The 24,811-nt window shown below is 42.2% G+C and overlaps 1 protein-coding gene and 1 long non-coding RNA gene across 2 annotated transcripts in view; one reads left to right on the forward strand and one right to left on the reverse strand.

Moving 5' to 3' along the window:
• The window catches only part of LOC137531971 (uncharacterized), a 46,575-nt gene extending 45,807 nt beyond the window's left edge, over positions 1–768 (reverse strand). Inside the window, exon 1 of the long non-coding RNA XR_011023822.1 lies at positions 736–768. This is a non-coding gene — a long non-coding RNA (uncharacterized lncRNA). The remainder of the gene's footprint in view (positions 1–735) is intronic.
• The window catches only part of GRAP2 (GRB2 related adaptor protein 2), a 504,271-nt gene that overhangs the window by 114,422 nt on the left and 365,038 nt on the right, over positions 1–24,811 (forward strand). The window lies entirely within an intron of this gene.

Genomic DNA, 24,811 nt, shown 5'->3' on the forward strand with positions numbered 1-24,811 from the left:
GTCAGCCGTCAGTTTTGGCGTCAGTAAACTTTAAATGTATTTTGCTAACAGTAAACAAAGAGGTTGCTACTAAAATGTATACACCAGTACTTAGCAGCCCTTCCCAAACAATTCCTGTGTCAATTGAAAAAAATATGTGAACCGATAGTATTCCTTTAAACCTAATAAGCTGCCAAGATATAGAAAGTCATACATAATATTGTGTGATTTTCTCACCCCCAGGGTCCGTATTCTACTTTTTTTTGTTTTTCTTTCCAAACCATAATGCAAAGGATGCTGGGGGATTGATGTCATAACTCCACCCCTATGTCCATGTGGTCTAATCCAGGCAGGGAGACAGGCATCTGAAATAAGAATTATAGCAAGCAGACCTGATAAGACAGGATGCAACATTTCTCCTGTCTCACACACTATGCAAAGAGATGTAATCTGATCCAGGCAGGCAGAGAGCAGGGGAGGGAGGGGCAAGGTAGGGAACAAGGCAAGGCTGGGGGGGGGGGGGCACAGTGCTGAGGAGAAATATGGAAGTGCTACTACAGGTATAAATGCGTGTCTGTTCTATCCAATATGATGTACGTTCATCTAACTGTACACAGTGCATAGACTGTATATATGTATTAACTTTGCATAATCAATTCCTAAATTTCAAAGGCCAAGCAATGTTACAACCCTGGCAGTCGTAAATGATTTTTTTGCATAAATTGAGAAAAAAAAGTTCTGGTTGACCAGACTTACCGTCAGAGTTTTTCTCTATTTTGCTGGGTTTAACCTCTTGAGGACTGCAGGGCTAAACCCCCCGATTTACCAGGCAATTTTTAGTTTAAAACGCCACTGCAGCTTTAAGGCCAAGCTGCAGGGCCGCACAACATAGCACACGAGTGATTCCCCCCCCTTTTCTCCCCACCAACAGAGCTCTATGTTGGTGGGGTCTGATCGCTCCCCCCATGTTTATTTATTTTTTATAAATATTTGTTGCCGCTTTAAAAAAAAAAAAAAACCTCTTCCTTTAAATCCCTTCCCTCCCTCGCTCCCTCCCTCCCCACAGCCGGCCAATTACGGCGATCGGCTGTCATAGGCTTCTGCCTATGAGAGCCGATCGCTCTCTTGTCCCCCAGGGGGACTGCCGTGTCACACGGCTGTCCCCAGTGCAGCGCTGCTGCTGATCGCAGCGCTGCACAGAGTAAATAGACGGCGATCACGCCGTCTAACAGTCTCCCGAGCGGCTATAGGCGGGGCGGAGCTCCGCCCCCCAAGTAGGAGATGCGCGCGCAGCCTGCGCGCGATCTCCTGCAAAACAGAGCCCCAGGACTTTACGCCAATTGGCGTTAGGCGGTCCTGGGGCTGCCGCCGCGGCCACGCTTACCGGCGTGACGCGGTCGGCAAGAGGTTAAGGTTTACTTCAGCATGCTAACATTGTTGCGGCAGTAGCAGCAGATCCACCTTTAACCACCCCATCTTCTGATACATCCATCCAGCTCCTAGACACAAAGCAGTGAAGTCCATCACTTTCCAGTCAGTTGGTAAGTAAAGTTGTGAACTCAGCCAACACATAGACATTATTTGGTGCAGCTTATATTGACAAACTTGAGCTATATCATGGGGTGGGGAGTATTCTGAACGTGCAACCATTGACCATGACTTGATGTTGAGCATGATAACCTAACCTTGTTTCTACATTAACAGAGGATCCAGTTTCAACACCTGAGTTCAATTCCATCTTCAAATATTCTAGTCCCCGGTGAGGGGACCGAGAGCACTACTGCCCATGACTTCCTGGTCAGTTGCAGGACCGGCGCTTCCATAGAAGCAAAGGAGTCCCCCAGGGTGCCCACCTCCCCTCCAGCTATAGTAGTGACCCATGACAGCATGGATGCTGTGTGTTTTATTCTCTATAGAAAAAGGAGGAGGTGAATAATGGAAACCCCCAAAATGTTTTTTAGGTAGTGGTGTTTGTAATGTGTCAATTACGATTATGCATAATTTTTCGCAATTACATATTGCGTAATTGCGATTACGTACAGCATAATATGTGTGTGAAACGCAATTAAGTGTAATTCATGTTTATATGTGAAAAAAATTGCATTGATCAGCCAGTAGACTGTGCATGCGCAGCTAATAGTTAAATATTCAATGCAAAAAATGCATTTGTATGCGAAAAACCGGTTGCATCCGAAATTACCCGTAAATTACACTAACATGTGTGACTATGGTTAGCGATTACATTTACATGCAAAAAATTGTATGCGTAATCTGCAAATTTCACATTGCAAATTACGATGCGCAATTGCGAATTACGATATGTGATTAGGCATAGGCCTAATTTCTGCCCATCACTAGTTTTAGTGGACATATGATGGACACCTAATGATATTGTGTGATGTGGGGGGGGAGGGGGACATTAGATTGGGCATGGAAGCCGGCTCAGGGGCACTGGGGGTGATTTGGTTGGAAATGGGGCATCAGGGGGGGCCCCAAGTTACTTTTGCCCCAGGGCCCCTTTGTAGCTACCAGCCCTGGTCAGTTGGTCGGTAATACCATCATCTCTTCCATGTTTCAAAAGTTCTTGGGCTTACCCTAACTGATGCTGACAAACTGGACCTATGTTTAGGGGAGTACTCCCCATTTACCAAAACTTCCACTCGACCCTAGTTGCTTCCTGATGTACTGTAGATCATTTGTGGCTATGGACAGGGTTAGCTGATTCCTGAGCTGTAGTCACGTGATTCAAGTTAGCTTCAAAAAAGGATTTGGATAAAGTGTAATGAGAAACGACTGCACATGTTACACAATTATGTTGTCATACTCGTCCGAGAAATTGAAAGGTTTCTCAGTTTTCTATCAATTTACTCAGGGTAGTCCAAGAATTTACAGAGTGACTTTGTCCGCAAACCCGATCTAGTCAGTCACAACAAGATTAGAAGAGGGAGTTAATGTGGTTTTGTGAGCTAGGTCAAGCAAGACAAATCCACTTGCTTTCGAGGAGAGAGGAGAGGGAATGTATGTCAGGAGAATAAAGCAAATGTGATTTGTATAAATTCTGCAGGAGCTTTTCATAGACTGACTCAGGAGGTTATTGTCTAAATCGGAGAACACTGAGCCGAGAGCAGACATCTGTTCCTGGATACAGACTGATGAAGGCTTAAAATGCAGATTGCAGTCATAATTTATTTAGTGTTGCAATGTTTTAAATCGATTACTGTGTAATTATGCTTTGAACTGTTCTTAAATTAATTTATAAAAACACATGCCTGCAAACACAAGTATATATATATATATATATATATACAGTATATATATATATATATACTGTATATGGTCTAAAAACATCCTTGTATGTTTTTTATTTGAGATGCTCATTCGGATTTCATGAAATTGAAATTTCTGAATTTCCGATAGGAAATCAGAACATGGATATCGGAAAAACGGATTCCTGCAGAAATAGTGCACTACCGCAACTCGGAAATTTTAGCCCAGTCACAGAACTCGGAAGCATTGGACCAATCAGAGACTGCAGAGTCAACTCGGAAGTATTTGGCCAATCAGAGAATTTTTTAAAAAAATTACCCAAAAAAAAGACACCTCGGAAAACAGAAATTGAATTTGGATTCCTGCAGAAATACCGCATTATTAGGAAATCAGAACATGGATATCAGAAAAACGGATTCCTGCAGAAATACTGCACTATCGCAACTCGGTAATTTTAGCCCAGTCGGAGAGCCGAGAGGCATTGAACCGATCAGAGAATACAAGTACCGGGCCAATCAAAGAATGCAAAAAATGACCAAAAAAAGGATTTCTTTGGAAATCGAAAATCAGAAAACAGAAATTTGAAATCCGTGGAATCCATAATCTGCATTGGCTGAAATTGGTATTTTCAACCATCACTACTTTTTATGCAAGTAAAGATACATTCTATTCTACTTGGAGTCTTCTTTCATTGAGTAAAACTGCCTGTGGTGGTTACTGAATCAGTGTGGAGTCATATTGCTTTACAGACTGGGTCTTCTGGAGTGTGCCTCACACATAAAGTGGAAATTGAGACAGATCAGTTTGTGAGGTAGGCTTGTCTTACCTTATAGACACCTCGGGCCTGATTCACAAAGCGGTGCTAACAGTTAGCACGCTAGTGAAAAGCCCTTTATCACGCCTAAACTCAGTTTAGGCATGATAAGTTTAAGTGTGATAAGTTTAGGTGTGATAAGTTTAGGCATGATAAGTTTAGGTGTGATAAGTTTTTAGGCGTGATAAGTTTAAGCACCAACTGGGTTAGCACCGCAGTGCACAGCTGATCAAAAGTTTTGCGCTAGCAAAGTCTGGTGCACTTTGCAAAGAGTTTAATGGCGCTGCTTTGCGTGCGGGACTTTGCGCGCGATCTAAACTTATCTAAACTTATCATGCCTAAACTTATCATGCCTAAACTTATCATGCCTAAACTGAGTTTAGGCATGATAAAAATGGTTATCACGCCTAAAGTCTTTAACTGGGTTATCACCGCTTTGTGAATCGAGCCCCTCATGTTTTTACCGATCGTCTTTTTACTGATGAGGGCAGACAGGCAATTCTTGCACATTTTACCACTTATTTTCACCTATGGAAAAGGTCTAAAAACATCCCTGTATGCTTTTAATGCAAGTAAAGATACTTTGGATTCTACTTGGAGTCTTTTTTTATCTATGGCATGGAAGCGATAAGCTTGGAGGGGGCTGGAGGAAGCCCCAGGCATGTATATTTTCTTTTTCATCTCCCATCTCAGGTTCTCTTTAAAGGATACCCAAAGTGACATGATGAGAAAGACATGTGTACATATGTGCAGTACCTAGTACACAAATGACTATGCTGTGTTCCTTTTTTTCTTTCTGTCTGAAAGAGTTAAATATCAGGTATGTAAGTAGCTGACTCAGTCCTGACTCAGACAGGAAGTGACTACAGTGTGAACCTCACTGATAAGAGATCCCCCTTTTTATCTCTTTCTTGCTCTCAGAAGCCATTTTCTGCTAAGAAAGTGTTTTATAGTTGGAATTTCTTATCAGTGAGGGTCACACTGTAGTCACTTCCTGTCTGAGTCAGGACTGAGTCAGCCAATTTCATATCTGATATAAGAAAAAAAGGAACACAGCATAGTTATTTGTGTACTTGGCACTGTACATACACATGTCTATCTCATCATGTCACATGTCACTTCGGATATCCTTTAAGGAGAACGACCAGCCTGCATCTGCACCAGCAGACCTGGGATACTGAGCAGGGACAGTTATATTCCCGCAGGCTCAGCAGGTGGTTGCAAGTTGTGCAACCCACCTTTGTAAGTATAATACTTACACACGTGTTCTTTCATATACCTCCTTGGCCAACGATACTGCACTATCGGGCTCCTGGTCTCTTTCATTCCACAGATACTTGGAGGTTATGGGTAACCATCAAGGATCAAAAGTCTTTCTCATTTTTTTAAAATAAAGTTAGCAGCTGTACGACTGATGTTGGATTCCAGTGAAATAAAATAAATAAATTCAGCCTGTTGATTTATCAGAGCTAAATTGTGGATGGGGGTTGCTGATGTGACTACAGAGTCACTATCCTCTCCTCTTAGCAATCTTCAATGTATTGCGATAAGACCGAGACGATGACTAATGGCTGACATTAAAAAAAACTCCACCTCAGATTTTTTTTCTCTCTTCACAGCTCTCCAGTCTCCAGCCCTACCGTCAGGATCCCTTCTGTAGCCTGCCCTGTTGGTTGCAGTTCCACTGCAACCAGGCAGTTCTGAATTTCCTGCATGCATATTGTTGCATAATATTGCTTGCATTTGTAATGAGAATCCTTTCCTTCTGCTGATAGCTTGCAGCCTTCAATCAGACTAGCACAGGTTTTAGTGATTACTATTCAGCTGCGTGGGAATTTGCATGTCTGCTCCCATTGGCTGATGTCCATAGAAAAGCCTGTTCCTCCTTTCAGATCTTGCCCATCATAGCTTTCAGCACTGCTTTAGCTGATTGCTGAGTCATTCATGCGAATTGTATATTGCATTGTTTAACTTTGCCTTTCTTGCTTGGACATTCGCTGTACCTGCGGAGTACAGTGAAATCCTTCCGATCCTGATAGCTTGGATTCTGCCATCTTCACATTGGTGACTGGTAGTATTCCTGCTAGTCCTGTTCCTGTGGACGTAACCATAAGCTGCGGTTGTTATTAGTTACGCTCCTTCCTGTTTGTCTTGTTCATGCCAGTGTGAATGCTTGCTATCGCTGGAGCAGCGATTAGATGGGCAAGTATTCCGTATGTCTGTTTGTTGTCTGTCTCTGTTACTCATTGTGGTGGTCATCAGATGCTCAGTGCTGCGGTCGCACTGAGCAACCATTGTGTCTTTTTTTTGTGGCGGTTATCGGAAGCTCAGAGCTGCGGTTGCTCTGAGCAATCTTGCTCCCTTGTTCATAGCTCCTAGTGTGATCTGTGTAACTTCTTACACAATAGCATTCCACTCTACTAACTAATATCACCCGGGTGCATAGTCTTGTTTGCTTTGGTGATAATCTGGCTTTCTTGGCCTCAGCCGCTATATCTTGCACCTCCAAGACCTGGGTGTAACCAAAGTTGGGCAGGTGTTATTTCCTCACCTCCCGTACAAAATCAACTCCAATGAATGCTGCTAGGATAAAAAGTGGGGGTTCCACTGTAGAGTCCTACAATTACGAATCACTCCAAACTGTGATGAGTTAACGTGAACCCAAAGTGAAAAATGGATAAAAAAAAGGGAGACACCGAGAGCCCAATATGGTGTGTACTGGAATTTGTGGAAGTGAAAGGGTAAGTATAGTGTTATACTCACAAATCTGGGTTACCGTCCAGGTAACCACTTGTACAAGCAGGTGGGGAGATTAGACCTGTCCCCACTCAGGATTAAGAAGTTGCTCTCTGTAGATCAGAAAAAGGAACCAAGTCCCCTCCACCAGGGGTGAACACAATATTGTACAGTTGTACAAGACAAGACAAATAACATTTATATCATGCTTTTCTCCTGGCGGACTCAAGGCGCCAGAGCTGCAGCCACTAGGGCGCGCTCTATAGGCAGTAGCAGTGTTAGGGTGACTTGTCTAAGGTCTCCTACTGAATAGGTGCTAGCTTACTGAACAGGCAGAGCCGAGATTCGAACCCTGGTCTCCCGTGTCAGAGGCGGAGCCCTTAACCATTACACCATCCAGCCACCAAGTGTAAAAGGAGGTACAAGTGTAAAAGGAGGTACAAAAATATTTTAGAAAGAACACTGGGGGGTTAGTGGTTGACTTACACAAGATGCTGTTGATTATTTCAACAATTTAATGGTTTATTTACATAAAACCGGAGTATAAACCATTAAATTGTTGAAAGAATCAACAGCATCTTGTGTCCACTTTGGAGTGGTAAGTCCACCACTAACCCCCCAGTGTTCTTTCTAAAATATTTTTTATCTCCTTTTATACTTCTGGAGCCCCTGTACAACTGTACAATACCGAAGTGAAAAATAAACGGATGAGATAATTGTATTTATCCTCCAACTCCTTAACATGACATTTTAGACATCCCACGGTTTTATTTTACACTTACTGATGACCCCACGTTGCCCGGGTATGTATCTGGCTGGTGTTAGCTCCGCCCAATTTTTCTAACCCTAACACACAAACACTCAATGACCAAGTTTGTGACCTTTGGCATCAATAATTTGTATATGCTCATAGAAATTAAACAAATCAGATTAGAGGTTTTGGCTACGCCCCCCTCTCCAGCATTTGAACCCCAGTCACCCAATGATCAACTGTAGCAGGTTTGAGGCATCTGCTATTACCAGTGTAACAATGGCAGCAATTTAAATATTCCCCTTGAAAATCAACAGGTGAATTTTGATTGGCTGTTGTAGGCTCCACCCACTTCCCTGAATATTAATCTTGGTCACTCAGTGACCATCTGGGCAAAGTTTGAGAACCCTACCATTAAAAGTGTAAGAAGGCCTGCAGTTTGTATTTCCAAGTGGTTTTGGCTCCGCCCACTTTTTGTAACCAGGACACACAGTCACTCAGTGACCAAGTTTGTGAGCTTTCGGGTCCTTGGCATCAGTAAAACAAATCTGATTGGCTGTTTGTGGCTTCACTCCATTTTCTGAATTTGAACCCCAGTGACCCAATTACCAACTGTACCAGGTTGAGGCTTGCACTATTAACAGTATGAGAATGGCAGCAATTTTAATATTCCCCTTGAAAATCAACAGGTGAATACTGATTGGCTTTTTTTAGGCTCCACCCACTTTTCGTATTAATCCCATCCACCCAGTAACCAGCTGTGCAAAGTTTGAGAACCCTACCATTAACAGTGAAGAAGGGCTGCAGTTTACATTTTCCCAGGGAAATCTATTTTTGACTCCACCCAGTTTTTGTAACCTTGACACACAGTCACTCAATGACCAGGTTTGTGAGCTTTAAGCTTCCTGGCATCAAAATTGTGTAAATGGAAGCAGTTTATCCAGCAAAGAAATCTGATTGGCTGTTTGTGGCTCAGTCCCTTTAGTGAATTTGGACCGCAGTTACTTAATGACCGCCTGCAGCATGTTTGAGTCCTCTGCCATTAACAGTGTAAGAATAGTAGCAATGTAAATATTCCCCTTGAAAAATCAATAAGTGAATTTGGATTGGCTGTTGTAGGCTCCACCCACTTTCTAAATATTAATCCCAGTCACCCAGTGGCCAACTGTGTCAAGTTTGGGAACCCTGCCATTAACAGTGTAAGAATTATTGCAGTTTATATTTTCCCCTGTAAAAAATAATTTCGTTGTTGGCGCCACCCACTTTTTCTAATCTTGACATACAGTCACTCAATTACCAAGTTTATGAGCTTTGGGGTCCTTGGTATCAATACTTTGTATATTCCAATTGAAATTAATCAAATCTGATTAGCTGTTTGTGACTTTGCCCCCTTTTTGAATTTAAACCCCAGTCACTCAGTAACCAACTCTAGCAGGTTTGAGGGATCTGCTATTAACCGTGTATGAATGACAGCGATTTAAATATTCCCCTTGAAAATCAACAGGTGAATTTTGATTGGCTGTTGTAGGTTCCACCCATTTTCCTGAATATTAATACCAGTCACCCAGTGACCAACTATGCAAAGTTGGAGAACCCTGCCATTAACAGTGTAAGAATGGCTGCAGTTTATATTTGACCAGTGAAATCTATTTTTGACTCCACCCAGTTTTTGTAACCTTGACACAGTCACTCAATGACCAGGTTTGTAAGCTTTGGGGTCCTTGGCATTAATAATTTGTATTTTCCCAGTGAAATTAAACACATCTGATTGGCTGTTTGTGGCCCCACTACCTTTTCTGAATTTGAACCCTAGTGACCCAATGACCAACTGTACCAGGGTTGAGGCTTGTACAACTAACAGTGCAAGAAAGGCAGCTATTTTAATATTCCCGTTGAAAATCAACAGGTGAATTTTGATTGGCTTTTTTAGGCTCCACCCACTTTTCTGACAAAATAATCCCAGTCACCCAGTAACCAACTGTGCAAAGTTTGAGAACCCTGCCATTAATGGTGAAGAAGGGCTGCAGTCTACATTTTCCCTGTAAAATCTGTGTTTTACTCCACCCATTTTTGTAACCTTGACACACAGTCACTCAATGACCAAGTTTGTGAGCTTTCGGGTGTCTGGCATCAAAAGGGTGTGAATGGAAGCAGTTTATCCAGCAAAGAAATCTGAATGGCTGTTTGTGGCTCCGCCCATTTAGTGAATTTGAACCCCAGTCACTTAATGACCGACTGTAGCATGTTTGAAGCATCTACCATTAACAGTGTAAGAATGGCAGCAGTTTCAATATTCCCCTTCCGATTTTCTGAATCCGATCCGATTTCATATATATAGATTTCAACATTTACAAAGTAGATTGAATGTTTTGTGGTCTCTGTTCAGTGGCAGCCTATTCAGTGTCCCTGAATGAAAATACATGAACTATTGACCTTTTTCTATTCCCCCCCCCCCCTTGCACTCAGAAATTGAATTCTGCCAGGAAAACTTTTATGTCTGTAATTTACTTATTAAAGGGAACCAGAGAGGAACGGGGGGTTGAAAAAAGAAAATGATTTTATACATACCTGGGGCTTCTTCCAGCTCCATAAGCCTGAATCGCTCCCACGCCGCCGTCCTCAGCTTCCTGGATCCGCCGGTACCGGGCCCGTCACTTCCGGCGGACGCGGCCAATTGTCCGCATCACAGGGGCTCCCTCCATACATGTACGCATGCGGCAGCGCAGTAAGCAGCCACATGCGTATCTGTATGGAGAGAGAGCACCCTGTAATGCGGAGAATTGGCCGCGTCCGCCGGCCGACTTGCCGACTCGCGGCAATGACGGGACCCGGTGGCGGCGGATCCAGGCAGCGGAGGACGGCGGCGTGGGAGCGATCCGTGCGTATGGGGCTGGAGGAAGCCCCAGGTATGTATATTGAATCCTCTCTGGTTCCCTTTAACGAGGTTTACTGTGTACCCCACAAGGCACCAACAAGACAGAACTTGTCACTTGCATGCCTGAAAATTAACTCTTTCAGCCAGCAAAATATAACAAGTAAAACAGCCTGGTTATTAGTATGTTTTGCCCTCTACATACACCTGTTTATCTCCTCATGTCACGTGTCGCCTGGGGTACGGTTTAAAAACAGACATCTGTTCAACGAGCATGTTAAGTACCTGAAATGGGGAAAATGCTTTTCAGGAACTATCGTCTGTACATTTTATTTTTATTTATTTTTTATCACTGAGAAAAGTAAAGTGCTTATTTTTATGTCAAAGCCTTGAGTTACAGAAACCGTTCTCCCCGGCATGAAATTTATATTGGCTGTCACAGTGGTTTACTACATTTTGTTAAACCTTCTTATTGAGCCAACCAAGCCTGACAGAAGGAGAAAGTATTGCAATTTGCCCTCACGGCCCAATCTTTTTCTTTACAGCAATAAACTATTTTACAAAAAAAAAAGAAGAAAAAAAATAGAAAGTTGCCATAAACTCGGTATTATGCCAAAACCTGTAATTTCAAGATCCCTTTGTCGCACGGAGCAACCATGCCTTAAATTATATTGCATATCCAAGGGCAGCGGCAGTCGCAAAAACTACAAATAAATATAATTCATAGGCTTTCAATTTTAATAGTTTCAGCTATATAGGTTTGAACTACAGTAATATTTACATTGGTAGGTTTTATTGTCCGTCTCCTCTCATAAACAGTACCAGGCTTATTATATGGCTTGCTTGATTACTATCATATGATTTCTCTATTCCCGCTATGTCACTTTATTGAGCGCTAAACCCATAACTTGGACTCAGTTTAGACATCTCTTTAAAGAGAAACTCCGACCAAGAATTTAACTTTATCCCAATCAGTAGCTGATACCCCCTTTTACATGACAAATCTATTGCATTTCACAAACAGACCATCAGGGGGCGCTGTAGGACTGATATTGTGCTGAAACCCCTCCCACAAGAAGCTCTGAGTACCGCGGTACTCTGGGCAAACTGCCACAATGTAACAATGTTCACAGACAGGAAATGGCTGTTTACAGCTGTCTGTAACAGCCAGAACAGCTAGGAGCAGCTACATAACCTGCCCACAGTAACAATGTCACCATGTAATACATGTCAGAATGTGAATCTGGGAGAGGAAAGATTTTACAATGAGCAAACACTGACTAAATCATTTATACATAATTATGGTAAAAAATGAAGCACTTTTTTATTACATTATTTTCACTGGAGTTCCTCTTTAATTTAAAGTGAACCCGAGGTGAAAATAAACTGAAGAGATAAACAATTGTATAACGCCTATGACAGCCGATCGCTGTGATTGACTGTTAGGGGGAGGGTAATAAAAAGAAGAAAACAATTTCAAAATGTATTTAAAAATAAAACAAAGTAATATTTAAAAACAATAAACAAACCATCCTGGGAGTGATCACAGCCCACCAACAGAGAGCTCTGTTGGTGGCCAGAAAAGGAGGGGGGGGGAGAATCACTTGATTACTTGTGTGCTGAGTTGTTCAGCCCTGCGGCGAGGCCGTTAAGCTGCAGTGGCCTAAATTGTAAAAAATGGCCCGGTCACTAGAGGGGTGTAAGCGTGTAGACCTCGAGAGGTTAGCGTAAAGTAAGTCTCCATAGACTTGCATGGCACTTTCGGTGGGGATGCGGCAGGGAAGAGTAATGGTGCGACGCAGCGCGCAAGTCTACAAGGGGCCTGACAAGTAAGAGGACTCTAACGTTGATATGAGTAGAATATGAAACAAATATGTCTGTTCTTTTCTCGATGACATATCAACAGCAGCCTGGTATTTATGGGACAATTGTATTTATGGGACAATTGCTTTTCATCGAATCACTTTTCAGGCGGCCTAGAACACTTTTTTCAATAAGCTGTAAGGCTACAAACAATTGTTTTTATGTCTGTATATGATGAAACATTGTCCCATTACATCCTTAGTAGTTTATTTCATAACTTCACGTTATTGTCACTGCACTTGCTGTAATTCATTTATTTCCTTCTCCTGCTTCTACATTACCTTCAGTGAACCTTTCTCTTCCCTTTTATCACATCGTACATGCTACTGGCTGATGCATCGTATTGCTAACTATCACATTCAGTGGATGGAAGGAGTCGCGCAGGAGAGTGCGATCACAAGGCTACTGAGCAGAAACACAGTGCATGCGTAGCGTAGTACCATATATATCCGAATACAAGTTGACCTTGTGTATAGGTCGACTCCAATATTCAACCCTTTTAAGCTGGTATTTTTTATTGACTCATGTATAAGTCTACCCAGCAAAGTTAATGGCAGCAATTGGGGCCCAGGAAGGGTTAATGACTGCACTGCATACAGTATTGTGGCCATTAAACCCTCCTTTCCCTTAAGTGCAGCCAATACCTCCTACAGGCCCCCAAGTGGTGCAATTGTTCACTCCCTTTTATGCAGCCCAATATTTGCCCCTTTCCTTGTTAATTGTTGTGGCCGGGACTTTCACACCTGTGTTTTCTTGGCATTTCCTTTCCTCAAAGTATCACTTACCACTGGGTACATTGCTGCAAATGGGAATGTCACTAATAGTACACACATTACTCAGTGTGCTCAGTGTTGCCTGTGACTCATGTATAAGCTGACCCCTATACTTTTAGGAAGTGAATCAGACCTAAATTTGTAGATTTATACTCGAGTATATACAGTATGTCCTTGTCAGAGGGCACCGCCCATAGTGATGGTTGAAAACATTTCCGTGGTAATCTGATTTACGATTTTTCAAACGGAAATCAACTTGCAGCAGAAATTGGATTTCTGTGGAAATGCCTCATTGCTGCAGCTCAGTAATTTTAGCCTGATCAGAATACCACAAAAAATTTAGGTCAATAACAAGACTCAGAAATACTGGATAGTATCCGTGTTTTGCGATTGGTCTTTAATTACCACCCCAATCCGATTTTCAATGAAAAATTCTTCATTCTCTGATTTGTCCAATACTTCTGACTCGAAAGTATGTGGCTCCACACCTTCCCACATACACATATAACATCAGTTTTTTAACCACTTGCGGACCAGGTACATTGAATCCAGCAGGTGGTGCTACCGTCCTGACCGGACGTTGATTTAACGTCCGCGCTCACAAACCGTCCCAACGCGATTGTGTGCACCCGGAGGGGGAGATAAGGCTGTCATATGACAGCTGGCATCTCTACTGAGTGATTAGCAGCCATCACGTATGGCTGTTGATCACATGATCACTACGATCGCCGGCGGATCGTAGTGATCACTTTGACAGCGGCAGGGGGGAAAGAAGAGGACCCACTCACCTCCCTGCCGTTCCAGCGACGATAGGCGCCCCCCTCTGCTCTGGCCGGCATCTCTGCTCCGTCTGACGTAAGCGCCGGGTCCCGGCTTGATGACGTCATCAAGCTGCGACCCGGACCTGAACGTCATTTGGAACGGAGATGCCGGCTGGAGAAGAGGTGGCTACTGCAGCTCATCGCTGGAGCCTGGAAGGTGAGTGAAAGCTGCCAGCTACAGGGGGGACATCTGCCTCCATGGGGGACACCATGCCCGGCCAGCCACAGACGGGATCCGGCCACCCGACCCCCCAAACGTGCCCCCCTCCATGCAAATTGCCCTGGTCCTTAAGGGGGGTTTGGTGGCCGGTCCCGAAGTGGTTAATTTACAGTTCACCTTTATTATTATTAAGTATTTATATAGCACTGACATCTGCTTTACCCTGTTTATATTCTTGTACCTTTAGGCTGCTTACACACCAAGACGTTACAGGCGCACGTTAGTGCGCCTGTAACGCTCCCCCAACGCACAGCAATGTAACACAAGTGGGCTGTTCACACAGCCCACGTTGCGTTACATGTAATGCTGCACGTTCGGTGCAAAGTGCAGCATGCTACGGCGTTGGAGCGGCTATAGCCGCGTTAGACTGTTTGCACATGCGCAGTGGGGGGCGGAGAGGAGGCGGGGAGAGCCAGCTACAGTAGCCGCGCACATGGCTACTTAATATTCACTGCACTGGCGGCAGCTGATTGGCCCGCGGGACCACGTGATGCGGAGTGTCTCGCTCCGCATCACGTGGTCCCGCTGGCCAATCAGCGCCACTCTGGGAGACATTATAGGAATCGAGCCGCCGAACGCGGCTCACTCTACCGTCGGCTTTTGCAGCACCATACGTTGTGTTAGGTGCACGTTATGCGACCTTAACGTGGCACCTAACACAACGTCTTGGTGTGCAAGAGGCCTTAAGGAGAGATAAATTGTGAGTTAATAAGTGAGATAATTCAACAGTAAAGCTTTGTGTATCAGCCCCCAGGAGAGTGTAAGTTGCCTTCCTAAAACAGAAGGTATTTGTAATAATTCAGCTTTATGTGAACATCTGTGGCTACCCACAATGCACCGGTACTGAATATGCAAATTATCTCTTTTATGCCCCTGAAGGCAGGCTTACATCCAGGGCTGCTAGTGTATAGTAAGCCTATAGCTTATATATTTTAACTCATTAGATGAAAAAGATAAGGACCTTCATGTAATTTATTTTTTTTCTCACAAGTAGATACAACAAGAAATAATCAAACTTATTTTCAATATGTATTGCTTTCTGGGGGCTTTAAAGGTATTTTATTGATAAGGCAAAAAAAAAAAAAAAGTCTCCTGGGACAGCATGCATTTTGAATATGGGCCATGTAGAGATACATTTAGAGATGAGGCAGATAAGGAGAGATAAATTATACATTTTTTAAAACAACCCCTATACCAGTAATGAGCAAAAATAACGAAGTTCTTTTTGCATTAATTTTTGCAAAATAATGCTAAATTTGACTTTCGAGCAAAAATGCCATTGAAAATCATTTTGTAATAAGTTGTTGTGATTTATTCACAATATTTTGTCCCAGTAAAAATAAATAATTTTGCGCTTTTTTTGAAATTTTGCAAGAAAAATAAAGATTTTTTTGCATTAACCGCAAATTTTCGCAAATTCGTTTCCTTTGATCATTTTGCGAAAATACAATGGCCTCAATTCTGGTAGGGTTATCAAACAAATTACCTCATGTGAGGTAATTTACCTCATGAGGTAATGACATTTAGCAATTCTGGTAGGTTTTAGTCATGTTTTACCTCATGAGGTAAATTATGAGGTAATTCATGAGGTAATTTACCAAAAATAGCTATTCTCATGGAAATTAGGGGGCATGTTAGCACATAATTTACCGATCAGTTTAAGACCTGCCTGTATTTGGAGGTAAAGTCAATTTGTACGCATTTTGCAGTTTTTTGTGGAGTTCCTATTGCTGTGTTAGTGTCGTTCCTATTCAGGCTGTGTAATAGAAAAGAATCGTGGAAATAAAACTCCAAATATTTACTGATTTTTTTTTTAATACACCTTTATCCCTCAAAAAAAAATAAAAATCTTCCAAACTTATGGAAGACAATTAAAGACTACTATTTTTTATTTACTGCATGCTTACCGTTGAAATAGCTGATGTTTTACCTCATTTTATGCATTTACCTCGTGTTTTACCTCACTTTATGCATTTACCTCATGTTTTACCTCATTTTATGCATTTACCTCGTGTTTTACCTCACTTTATGCATTTACCTCATGTTTTACCTCACTTTATGCCTTTACCTCGTGTTTTACCTCACTTTATGCATTTACCTCATGTTTTACCACATGTTTTACCTCATGTTCAGAAATTGAGAAAAATCTTTCAGAATTGCTATATAAAGAGGTAAATACCTCAGGAGGTATTTTACCTACAAAAAAAGATTCACCTCACATAGCTACCAGAATTGAGGCCAATGTATTTCCACTTTGGCGAAAATTGACAGGCAACACTGCCCTGTACCTCTTCCAAAATCTTTCCCTGCACCCAACCTCTGGGGGACGCGGATTAAGTGCAGTATTTTTGTTATCTTTTTTTTTTTAAATGGGGTTGCACCAGTCTATGTTGACCCCCTATTTTATCATTTAATATTGAGCATTTAATTTTATTTAAATTATAAACAGTAATCTAAATAGTAATCAAAAAAAATTAGACTGTCTTCATCTGAGTGTTCTTTGCATCGATCAGTATAAAAGAAGATAAGATAACAGACAGAATTTCCAGTCTATAAAAGAAAAATTGGAAGACTTTCTAACATACGGTGAACGGTCTATTTTCCAGCAGCTATACATGGGCAATGTTTTCCTTTTACACTCATGTTATATTGTATACCAATACCAGGCATAAAAGGCGATAACAGCTCCATACATCAGAGGGGAGGTTGTGGTACATATTTACAATCACAATACAGGCAGAATAAAAAGAGTGGCTGAAAATCATCGTTCCCTGGAATGAGATCAGCAATAATGCACAGCTATGTTTACCTTGTGAGTAACAGCAGATGGCATGCATTATGTCCTCAATATACAGTAAATAGTGCAGAATCCTACATGCCATAACAGCCAATCTTCGGAATATGAGAGGGTAGGAGGCGCCCTGGAGGATACTTATGGAATGATATATGGAATCGAGAATCGATATATATGTATGTAGGGTATATACAGAGATCAATCCATCAGTAATTGGTTTTATAGATATACTTATATGGACAGATCCTACCTTAAATGAGTAGTCAGGCCCATAATGTATGGTATAAAAGCTTTAATAGGGCACTCGAAAAAATTGACAACGCGTTTCACGGTTAGAACCGCTTCATCAGGTCATGTACTGTGCCTTTAAGAGATAAGAACAAACAGGGCACTGAGACACAGAGAAACATCTCCTTTGTAGGTTACAATAAAAAAGCATATCTAGCAAAACACAAAGAAATTCTTAAAGTTGTACAGGTATATTCATAGACAATAATACTCTCATAAGTACATAAACAAAAGTAAAAAAATAAAAATAATAATAATAATAAAAATAAAAATAAAATAAAAATAAAAATAATAATAAAATACAGAATAAATGCATGAAAATAGATACTAATAATAAAAGAAAGGCTTATGGTGCCTCTCTGTTATTAGATGTATATCACCGTGACAGTTATTGCATAACACATGTATACTGATTGTAGGTTTGAACATTACACGTTTGGAAAATTCAGTGCCAATGCCCCATTGATGTGAAAGCAGGGGAGATTAGGCAGGGGAGATAAGGCACTATGGATCAGTTTAAGATGTCACATGGGGGCTTAAGATCTCCCCCTCTAAGTGTATTAGGGAGAGACCTAGGTGGAATTAGGGTGCCTCCTCTAATAGCAGGACTTAGGGCTATCTGGTTGCTTTGAAGAGCAACTCCCTTATAATTTATGTGGCAGGACGTTACGAAAACCAGATAGCCCTAAGTCCTGCTATTAGAGGAGGCACCCTAATTCCACCTAGGTCTCTCCCTAATACACTTAGAGGGGGAGATCTTAAGCCCCCATGTGACATCTTAAACTGATCCATAGTGCCTTATCTCCCCTGCCTAATCTCCCCTGCTTTCACATCAATGGGGCATTGGCACTGAATTTTCCAAACGTGTAATGTTCAAACCTACAATCAGTATACATGTGTTATGCAATAACTGTCACGGTGATATACATCTAATAACAGAGAGGCACCATAAGGCCTCTTGCACACTGCAAGCAAATCAGATTCAGATTCAGATTTTTAATCTGTTTTTACATCCGATTCCGATTCAGATTTTTAATCTTAACTGCATGCTGCGTTTTTTGATCCGTTTTTCTGTTGAATGTATTCAAGGAAAATCGGAAACGGAATCGGAATCGGAATCGGAAAACGGATTTGCAGTGTGCAGGGAGCCTAAGCCTTTCTTTTATTATTAGTATCTATTTTCATGCATTTATTCTGTATTTTATTATTATTATTATTATTATTATTTTTATTTTTATTTTATTTTTATTTTTATTGTTATTATTATTATTATTTTTTTACTTTTATTTATGTACTTATGAGAGTATTATTGTCTATGAATATACCTGTACAACTTTAAGAATTTCTTTGTGTTTTGCTAGATATGCTTTTTTATTGTAACCTACAAAGGAGATGTTTCTCTGTGTCTCAGTGCCCTGTTTGTTCTTATCTCTTAAAGGCACAGTACATGACCTGATGAAGCGGTTCTAACCGCGAAACGCGTTGTCAATTTTTTCGAGTGCCCTATTAAAGCTTTTATACCATACATTATGGGCCTGACTACTCATTTAAGGTAGGATCTGTCCATATAAGTATATCTATAAAACCAATTACTGATTGATTGATCTCTGTATATACCCTACATACATATATATCGATTCTCGATTCCATATATCATTCCATAAGTATCCTCCAGGGCGCCTCCTACCCTCTCATATTGCTAACCTCCCCCTGGGACCAGGGGACACACCTGGACAGGTGTAATTTTACCAAAGGAGCTGCGACCGGGGAAACTTCAACACAAGGCCGAGTGGAGACGGTACTTCCCCACATGCGACATACAGTGGTTGCCTTACATGCAACCCGGCTTTGTGAGTATAATTAATCCTCTTCTCTTTCGACTAAAGCCGCACGTGAGATAATACACCAGATCGGGCTCCCGGTTTCTTCCTGTCCCTTTTTCTAATCTTCGGAATGTTCTTTATCTGTCTATAAAGACACAATATTTTATGGGAAAAGTTATGTGAACTCAACCCATAAAGACTGGAGATACAGAGAATTGCATCAAATTCAGAACAGTAGAAGGAGCAAGAATAACCATCATTGTTAGTTTCCAGGCTTTTTACTACAGACAGGCATTCAGAAATACCAGGCACTAAAGATGTGAAAATATTTTGAAGCAAATCAAAGGCTGAAGTTTTTTTTTCTCCCTCAGGAAAAGTTATACTAGTACATTCAAAAGAAAAAAACCAGGCATGGCTCAAGCCAGGAATCACCTAACTTATATACTTGCTGCCAAAATATCTATTGACTAATTTAACTACCTATCAATGGGACATGGCGGCTGCCCCAGAACGTGTAACACCAATTGGCGTTAAGTCCTGGGGCGTGGTTTGCAGGGGATTGCACACGCCGATGCGTGCATCCACGCTTGACTGAAGGAGCTCTGCTCCGTCATCAGTCTACCAGCGGTGATCGCTGCTAGCAGGCTGTTAGATAGCGAAAACGCTGTCTATTTACAATTTACAGCAGTGCGATCTACAGCAGTGCTGTACTGGGGACAGCCGAGTGTCACTCGGCTGTCCCCTGGGAAGGCACAAGAGCAATTGGCATCTGATACCTATGACAGCTGATCACTGTCTGTCATTGGCTGGCGGGGGGAGAGAGGGATTGGATAAAGCAAAGGAAAGATTCTTACCTTATTGCACATTGTAACTAGCTGCAAGAGTATGCAAGATGCATGACCTGGAAGCAACATCACCAAATGATGGGGGGGGGAGGTGCAGGAAGCCCCCCTAGCGGTGCCACCACTGGGTGGATCCACCTGCACCCTCTTTCCCCACACCACCACAAGAGGAAAGAGCTATTAAAAAAAACACAATCAAAAGAAGAAAGAGGTGTGGCTCAAACCAGGAATCACCTGACTTATACAGTTTACTGGCTGCCAGTATGAGGTCATGCTCCTAGGTGGTGTCTCTCACAGTTCATGCATTTTGCATACTTTTGCAGCTGGTTGTACTGCTCAATAAGGAAGGAATCTTTCCTTTGGGGAGTCAACCTGGACAGTCCCCCTTGGGCTGTGGCCAAGCCTTGGGGCGAGCTGTCTGAAGTTCTCTGCTCCCCTCCCCCTGCTCCTGAGCAGTGAGAGTGCTTGAGGTGTTTGGGTGCCAGCACTTCTCCCCATTTCCTAGAGAGAGAGAGAGAGAGAGAGAGAGAGGTCAGGGTGGGGGCATGGGAGGCCTACATGCAGCACTCCTGTTGAGACGCAAAGTATTTTGCATGAGCCAACTCCTGCAGGGCATTTAGGATCCAGTCGGACTTCTGATAAGGAATTACAGCCATAAAATGCTTTGCTGTAGGAAGCCCAGTTCTCTGCCAGGAGAGGATAGATAACAAAAGGTCAATAGTTCATTTATTTGAGCACTCTGAGACTCAAAAAAAGGCTACTACATTCAGCTGAAACAAAATAGTAAATCTGGTTTATCTGAGGGGTATCTAAAAGTCATTTTAGGAGTAGGAGGAAAGATACAATTGTTTGTCTCTTCTCTTTGCCTTCATTTAAAGTGTACATGAAGCTGATTTCAAATTAAAAAAACAGATACTTAACTAAGGAGGGGGAAAGCTCTGGGTCCTATAGAGACGTCACATTCCTCCTACGTTCCCTTGGTTCCATCGCTGTTTCCCCCATTAGCAGTCTCCAACCGATGGGAGGCTTCAGAAGTCTTTGAGAGCTCGAGTGCTCCCGAAGACGGACGGCTCTGTAGTGTGCATGCGCTATCACGCACTCTCACGCTCATGCATGCGCAGTATGGAGCCACCCAATTTCAGGAGCACTCCGTCTCCCGAAGACTTCTGAAGCATCTTGAGGTGGAAGTTTTGGATGGAGGACACATCGGTGGAACAAGGGGCCTTGAGAAGAACAGGCATGATCTATAGGACCCAGAGCCTCCCCTCTCCTTACGTAATTATCTTTTTTTTTTTATTTAAAAAAGGCTTCAAGTTTGCTTTAAGTATCACTTTAACAAGCGATGGGTCAATTTGCACCCCTTCACCATCATATATACCCCTGATTGCAACATGCAAAGCAATAAATGTACCAAAATAAACATATAAGCTTCCAGACCTACAGACTACACCTTGCAACAAGCGATGTTATATTTCCCAGGTGTCCATAAATCCAGAGACAGACGAGCGGGAGAAGCATGGCAGACAAGGGAAGATTAATCGTTTTTGACTCATGCACAGAAACACCCTTGGAACTGTAAATCTGCCATTCATTTACAATAAGCAATTGTCTATGACAGCATTAAAACAGCTGTAGAGAATCCCATACAAGCCATTTCAATTTTTGCTGCAGAACCTTAATTCAGGCCAGGTGTTAGCAGCAGCTTATCTGCACAGGAAATTGTGTATTACTGTCGCCTGCACCACAGGATATCCTGCATACAGGCTTGTAAAATGGTGCAGATCGCTATCAGCCATCCAAGTGACAGTCTAACGGAGGACAATGACAAGTGTGATGTTCATATTTCAGTAGGCAGGTGGCTATGCAACCACGGAGATAACTCATGTTTTCATACATGGTATCGATAATTAATCCAATCTTAGCGCTATAGGACAGATCCCGATTCCACCAGCTTTAACTAATAGAATATTTACCATTCTGATCAGGCATATCTACACCAGGGCCCATATGCAATTAGCTTTTTCACTTGAGTTTTCGTTTTATGAGATATTTTTACATCTTCTGTTTAAAATTTTCAACACTCGCCAATCGAAATAGTATTAAAAAAAAAAGTAGGTGAAAAAGTACTAAATAAATCATTTTGAGTATTTTCTTGCTTGCAGATGGCTTAACTACTTCCCGATCGCGTCACGCCGGGCGGCAGCAGCCCCTGGACCGCCTAACGCCAATCGGCATAAGGTCCTTGGGACATGGTTTGCGGGCGATTGCTGGATGGCGGCTTCAGTCTCCCAGCCGCGAGACTGTTAGACAGCGAAACCACCATCTATTTCCTAGGTACAGCGCTGCAATCTACGGCAGCGCTGTACTGGGGACAGCCATGTGACACAGCTGTCCCCTCTGGAAGCAGGGAAGTGATCGGCTGTCATAGCTGAAGCCTGAAGCCTATGACAGCCGATCGCGCTGATTGGCTGGTGGGGGGAGGGAGGGAGGTGAAACCACACATTTTAAAAAAATACACATTTTTATTTAAAAAAGAAACAAATAAACATTTGCAACAAAAAAAAAACATTGGGGGAGCGATCAGACCACACCAACAGAAAGCTCTGTTGGTGGGGAGAAAAGGGGGGTCACTTTTGTGCTGAGTTGGACGGCCCTGCAGCGAGGCCTTAATGCTGCAGTGGCCTACTTTGAGAAAAATGACCTGGTCTTTAGGGGGGTTTAACACTGCAGTCCTCAAGTGGTTAAAGGACATCCGGGGTGAAAAAAAACTGATGAGAAAAACAATTGTATCTATCCTCCTCCTAAAAATGACTTTTTTTTAGGTATCCCACAATTTTATTTTATATTTAAATCTAGTTTTTAAGTTTTTTACTGTCTCATTGTCTCTGCTTAATGACACCATCATTGAAGTATGCCAGAGCTCAAATCTATGAATTGTTGACCCTATTCATTTATTTCCTGCTCTCAAAAGCCATTTACTCACAGGAAAGTGTTTTATGGCTGTAATTACTTATTAGTTAGGGTTATGTTATAGTCTCGCCCAGTCCGACCAGGTCCCGGACCCAGACAGAAACTGTCACTTTACATGATTTTTAACTCTTTCAGACAGAAAACAAAGAACACAGCCTCGTTATTTGTGTGTTTGGCACTGTACATACACATGTCTATTTCATCATGTCACCTCAGTTGTCTTTTAAAGGGCATTTTATTAAGGTTGATCGGAAAACAGCTGAATTCTGACTTTGGAAAATACGGCTTTCTGCAGGCAAATACTAAATCTCTCCAGTTTTTATGCTCCAAAGGCCTTTTTGATTAAAGTCAATGCGGTCAACAGTCAATAGTAGATGCAAAAATTGGCTTTGAAAACAAGAATTTTCAGCAAACCGTGGCACCAACCGGATGACCCCCCGGGAAATCCCCAGTCACCAGAGTCCAGATTAGAGTGGCAGAATGATCAGGTTTCCACATGGATCTGGTGTCTAGGGAAATAGGGCAAGGGATGCCCTGCCCCCCCCCCCCCCCCCCCCCCATTCATGTGAAAAACCATGTGAAAAAAAGCCATTTTGTTGACATCACTAGGAGATGAAAATTTTTGTTTTAGAAGCCAATTTTCACTTTTCTAGCCATTGTCTTAACGCTGTGTTTGCTGAAAATTATTGTTTACGAAGCCAATTTTCGCATTGGCAGTACTTGAAACAGAGTAATTTCCAATTTTCACGATTTCACTCAGAAAGGCTGAATTTTGATACGAAAATCAGAACTTTTCTGATTCCGAGAGCTCATCCCTACATTTTATTGGGCCCAAATTTGGTTAGTTTTGCACCAACATCATAACACTTGAAGCTCAAATAACTACAAACTCAAAGAGCTCTCAAAGAACCTTATTCAATTCACTTTTTCTCCTAGGTGATAATTTCAAATCTTATTAATAAAATGCCTCTTAACCACTAATGTGGTTTGGGACGGTATAGCTGTGTCCTATAGGACTTCAGTTCCTGCACAGGGATGTAGATATTCATTTATTACGGCGGATGGCCGCCACTCGCTCCCGCACAGGTACTTGCCGCCGATCGTTAGAGGGGAGATAAATGAATTGAAACGCAGTTCCCATTCATTAATCTAAGTCCCCATGTCAATGATCGCCGACATCAATGAGGTGTCTCAATCATTTTAGCTAACGGAGTAACACTTCCACTCATTACTTCCTGTTTAGCGTACTTATAGTATGCTAATATAAAATAATGTGTGAGGACATCTTGTGGCCAAATAGCAAAAATACACCTACATTCATTTTTTTAAAGAAAAATACCCACCATTACATTTAAAAGTTGGCTGATGGTGTAATGGTTAAGGGCTCTGCCTCTGACACAGGAGACCAGGGTTCAAATCTCGGCTCTGCCTATTCAGTAAGCCAGCACTAATTCAGTAGGAGACCTTTGGCAAGTCTCCCTTACACTGCTACTGCAAATAGAGCGCGCCCTAGTGGCTGCTGCTCTGCTCTGGCGCTTTGAGTCCGCAAGGAGAAAAGCGCAATATAAATGTTATTTGTCTTGTCTTGTCTTGTCGTTAAAAGTAACCACTTGTGTCGACTGTCAGATAGTGACGCCTACCTGACAGTCAGACAGAGTCCTGGGTGCCGCAAAATGCGTTTGGCACCAAAGGAGTCGAGATGAGTCTAAGGCTAACCGAGGTCAAACCGGGGATAAGAAGTCTGACAGGCCAGTGGGTGAGACAGAAGGATAATCAAAAAACAGGCAACAAGTCAGCAACAGAGATCAGATGTGCAGAGGTACCAAAGGGTCAGACAATAGCGTAAACAGTAAGACAGGCAAAGAGTCGGCAACAAGGATAAGATAGGCTAAGGTACAAGGCGTGAGACAAGAAGCAGAGTAGATAAACAGGCAATAGGTCAACTGTTATCACAAGAGGTCAGCGCTCATAGCAAAATTTAGTACAAATCAGCCAGTT

Source organism: Hyperolius riggenbachi, chromosome 9, assembly GCF_040937935.1.
Source record: "Hyperolius riggenbachi isolate aHypRig1 chromosome 9, aHypRig1.pri, whole genome shotgun sequence".
In the NCBI taxonomy this organism is placed as follows: domain Eukaryota; kingdom Metazoa; phylum Chordata; class Amphibia; order Anura; family Hyperoliidae; genus Hyperolius; species Hyperolius riggenbachi.